Genomic DNA, 5,083 nt, shown 5'->3' on the forward strand with positions numbered 1-5,083 from the left:
CCCCTCCCCCAAGTCCCTCCTCCCTATCTTTTATCTTAGCCTGCTGGACCAACTTTCCTCATTCCTGAAGAAGGGCTAATGCCCAAAACGTCGATTCTCCTGTTCCCTTGATGCTGCCTGACCTGCTGCACTTTTCCAGCAATACATTTCCATCTCTGATCTCCAGCATCTGCAGACCTCACTTTCTCCTTCAGTGGTAGTGTCCCTACCTCTAACCGATGCTGCCTGACCTGCTGCACTTTTCCAGCAATACATTTCCATCTCTGATCTCCAGCATCTGCAGACCTCACTTTCTCTTTCAGTGGTAGTGTCCCTACCTCTAACCCAGGAGGCTCAGGTTCAAGTCCCACTTGCTGCAGAGGTGTGTAATATCATACCTAAGCAGGCTGATCAGCAAATATCAATTTAGGATCTCTCGTGGTGCAGTGGTAGTGTCCCTATCTCTGAGCCAGGAGGCCTCGGTTCAAGTCCCACCTGACTGGAATAACATCTCTGAAGAGGTTCATTAGAAAATATTGAAATGCTATAATTCAGAATATTCTGAGTACTAATGGGATTCTCTGTTAGGTCAAACTTTCAAGCGACAAATTGAAAGATATAAAATCCACCAAAATAATCAAGACTTCAGTTTTCTACATAATACAAAATCGCATTTACAGTAAAACGTGTTTAATGTTTAATTGACTGGATCAGGAGTAGTCAGACCTGAATTCACAAAGATCACATTTGTGCTGGATATGTCCTGTCCTACTTGCTGTATACAAACAAAAAGACTAAAATGTTACACTTTGTTGAAGAATTGCAAAGGAATTAAATTACATTTTATTTGAAAAATCTACAAACTTCCACTTATTTACAGTAATAGATTATTTTACCATCCTCCTTAAGTTTAGTTTTAAATACACGCACCGGACATTTTCAAGCAAGTGGAAGCCATTTGTGCCTCATTTGTGTTACATTTGGATAAAACTACAATGTTATTACATTTTCCAAGGAAGAGAAAACTTGCAACATATCAGTTGAAGTTGAGGTGAAACCAATGGATGGGGTGAAAATTGAAAGGGTGGATGGACGGCAAATATTGAAATGCTGCTAGTAATTAGGTTATAAGGTCCAGAAGCCTCGTACTTCAGGTTGTTAAAGAACGTTTGGGTAGATATATAGGAAAGGCTCCCTGCAAACCTCCTAGATATAAGGAAGGTAGCAGAGGATTGGAAAGTGGCAAATGTGACACCTCAATTTAAAAAAGGGTGTCAGGACATTCCCAATAACAACAGGCCAGTCAGTTTAACATCAGTTGTGGGTAAAGTTTTAGACAACCTCAGTGGGAATTCAGAGAATTCCAATTCAGCTTCTGGTCAATGGTAATACCTAGGAGACTGAAAGTGTAAGATTCAGCAAGAGTAAACCCATTGAACATCCAGGGAAAACAGATTTTATTAGCTGGAAATGATCATGGTCCAGCATTTGTGTGGTGAGAATGTTACAAACCACTCATCAGCCCAAGCCTGGGTATTATCTGTGTTTTGTTATGTATGCACACAAACTGCTTCAATATATGACAAGTTATGAATGCTGCTGAACATTGTGCAACCATCAGTGAACATCTCCATTTCAGATCTTATGTAGAATGGAAGGTCACTGATAAAGTTAGAGGATGGTTTGGCCTTAAACAATATCTTGAAGAATCCTTGCAAACATGTTCTTTGGCTATGCTGATTGATTGACCCCCAAGCCATCTTCCTTTGTTCTAGAAATGATTCCAAACAACTGAGAAATTATACCTGCTTGCCAGTGACTCCGTTTTGGGGGCCTCTGATGCCATATTTGAAAACTCCCTTATTGTCAAAGGGAGGCGCTCTCACCTCACCTCTGTCATTCATTTCATTTAAGCATGTTCAGGTGTAAAAGTTCATAGCTCCTTGAAAGTGGAGTCGCAGGTAGATAGAATAGTGAATAAGGCATTGGGTATGCTTGCCTTTATTGTTCAGCATGGAGAAAGTGAGGACTGCAGATGCTGGAGATCAGAGCTGAAAATGTGTTGCTGGAAAAGCGCAGCAGGTCAGGCAGCATCCTGAAGAAGGGCTCATGCCCGAAAAGTCGATTCTCCTGTTCCTTGGCCCTGATGGAATCCAAGCTCAGTGCCAGTGAGCAGACTTTCCTGGGTATAACACTATTAAAGATACTTTCTAATTTACTGATGATTGAGAGTACACTAATGGGATGGTGATTAATCAGATTGGATTTTTCCTGCTTTGAGTGGACAGGACACTCCGGACAATTTCCACATTGTTGACTAGATGCCGCTGTTGTAGATATACTGCAGCACCTTGGTTGTGACTTGACTGGTTTGGAGCACAATTCTTCAGTACCGTTGTTGGATTATGTGCAATATTCAATACCTTCAGCCATTTGTACTGGTATTTGTGATACTCAGGACCTACAGAGGAGGCTGAGATGCATCATTCACTCGACTCTTCTGGCTGAAGATTAATGCCAATGCTTCAGAGTTGTTTGGTGTATCAACATGTAGGTATCTCCCACTATTGAGGAATAATTCTGGAGTGTGTTAGATATTTAACTGTTTACCACCATTCATGAATGGATGGGACAGGCTACATGTCCTTGAGATGGTGCTGGGAAGTTTGGCCGGGATACCTATAGCAAAGAGGAAATTCAGTTTTAAGATCAAGTTGGAGAAGCTGGGGTTGATTTTCTTGGAGCAAAGCAAATTGAGGGGGAAATTGATAGAGAATAACCAAATTACTGACTAATTTAGAAAAATTAGACAAAGAACAGCTTTTTTTCATTCACTGAAGGCACAAGGATTTATGGAAATGGATTTAGCATTTGGGCAAGAAATGCATGAACTGTTTTACTCAGCAGGTGGAAATGTCTTACAACTTGCTGTCTCAGAGAATGGTGGAAACAGAGACAATCAATAATTTTAAAATGAAAATTGGTGGGGACTTTGGGGAAATCCTTTTCCAGAGATTGAACAGAGAACAGGATTGATTGGATTGTTTTATAGGGAGCCAGCATGGACTCAGTGGATCAAATAACTTCAATATCAGGGGCTACAGGAACAAGTCAGGGTTGGGAATTCTGCAGTGAGTAACTCACTTTCAGGCTCCTCAAAGTCTTTCTACCATTCATCAGGCATTAGCCAGGGATGTGCTGGAATGATCTACGCTTGTTGGATGAGTGTAACTCCGACAATTAAGGTGTTTACCATCATCCAGGACAAAGCAGCCCACTTGATTAGGACCTATTCATCATATTTAACATTCCCTCCCTCTGCCACCAGTGTGCACTGTGTAATCATACAGAATGCCCTGCAATAACTTGCCAAGATTTCAATGACAGCACCTTCCAAACCTGTGACTTCTGCCATGTAGAAAGACAAAGGTTTATTTGAACAGCACCAGACACAAATTCAAGTCACATACCATTCTGACTTGGAACCACATCCCTGTTCCCTCATCATCACTAGGTCAAAATCTGAGAATTTCATCTCTAAAAACACAAGTGCAATTAGGGATTGCCAACAAATGCTGGACATGACAGAAGTGCCAACATCCCATGGATGTATCATCGGCAATTAACACTAAGACTGAGATGTTAATCAATTTTATGGCCACTGCTAACACCATAATTGGGAATGTCCTAACTTTCTCAGAGCACACACTATGATAGCTTGTTATTCAATTTTCATTTTTTACAGTGAACATGCATCTGTTTCTTAAATTAATGAGAGCTCCAAATCAATGTACCAACAGAGGTTGTAAATATGGTTATGTTTCATAAGGTCAACTTTCTAAATGATTTTCCAGTGTTGGGAAGTTTCATTCTATACTTGGTGACTTAATTATAATCTGAGTCAGAAAGAAAATTAGGAAAACAAATATAAATAAAAGAACATTAATTGGCATACCTTTGGAAATAATGGTCCTCTTCTCCAATTAAGAGATCTCATAACCTCCTTTAAAATGGTTGATACGAGCAGAGCAGGGAAGTTTCTTTGGTTTGGAACAGAACCAGGGCTCCCCAGTCCTGGGATCAGTAAAGTTACAGAGTGGCTAGGTTTGAGGCAAGTAAAACCACACACAGTGGTCTCTGATGCACCCAGATATTTGAAGGTACTTTTTAAATACACTCTTTCTGGCTGTTTCTCACGTAGTCTTTTAAGTGCTTGGATCCCTTCACTGGGATGAACTAATAAAACAGAAACTTCGGCTTTCCCCGGCCAAGGTAAATTAAAATTAATATAGTAAAATCCATTTTGGTTGTCTATAACAGTTTCTGCTGAACCAGCTTTTAAGCTGGGGTGTGGATCCGAGCTGGGAGATAGTCACCCCCGTATCATTTTGGGTGACCTTCAAAATCATACATCTGCAGCATCACTTGTAACTGATCAGTTGCAGAATTTAAAATTACAAAGTAACTGTGTGCTGGGTCACTGCTTTTCCGAAAGGACACGACAGAGTTGGGTGGTTTTGGCCATTCGATCATTTTCATAAGGAATGTTCCCTCTGATCTTTCTTCAGGGGTGAAGCTGTGATTCTGGTAGCCATATTGTAATAATCTGTGTGACCAATGGAGATTCCTGGTTCCACTTTGTGCCTCATGGGGTGATTAAACTTTGGAACTGGATATCTCCTCCATTTGGATTCAGATCCAATCACCTGAAGTTTATCATACAATGAAAGAAAAAAAAACATTTTTAATGAATATCTTTTCCATTTCCATGTCACACATTAATTCGCAGCAAAACACCCTCCTTCAGTCATAGGTTCATCGAGATGTACAGCACGGAAACAGACCCTTTGACCCAACTAGTCTATACACACCTGATATCGTAAATTAATTTAATCCCAATTGCCAGCGCTTGGCCCATATCCTTCTGAACCTCTTCTATTCCTAGACCCATCCAAATGCCTTTTAAATGTTGTCATGTAAATTCTATCCTTAAAAAATCTTCTCAAATAATTTCCAGACCACTGATGTAAGGCTCAGTGGACAACTATTTCCTGGATTATCCCTACTGCATTTATAGAGTCATAGAGATGTATCACATGGAATA

The 5,083-nt window shown here is 40.4% G+C and overlaps 1 pseudogene; it reads right to left on the bottom strand.

The window, feature by feature from the left end:
* LOC122555519 overlaps positions 1-4,545 on the bottom strand; it is an 18,151-nt pseudogene extending 13,606 nt beyond the window's left edge.
* Between the last annotated feature and the right edge of the window lie 538 nt (positions 4,546-5,083).

This window comes from Chiloscyllium plagiosum, chromosome 12 (genome assembly GCF_004010195.1).
Source record: "Chiloscyllium plagiosum isolate BGI_BamShark_2017 chromosome 12, ASM401019v2, whole genome shotgun sequence".
In the NCBI taxonomy this organism is placed as follows: Eukaryota; Metazoa; Chordata; class Chondrichthyes; order Orectolobiformes; family Hemiscylliidae; genus Chiloscyllium; species Chiloscyllium plagiosum.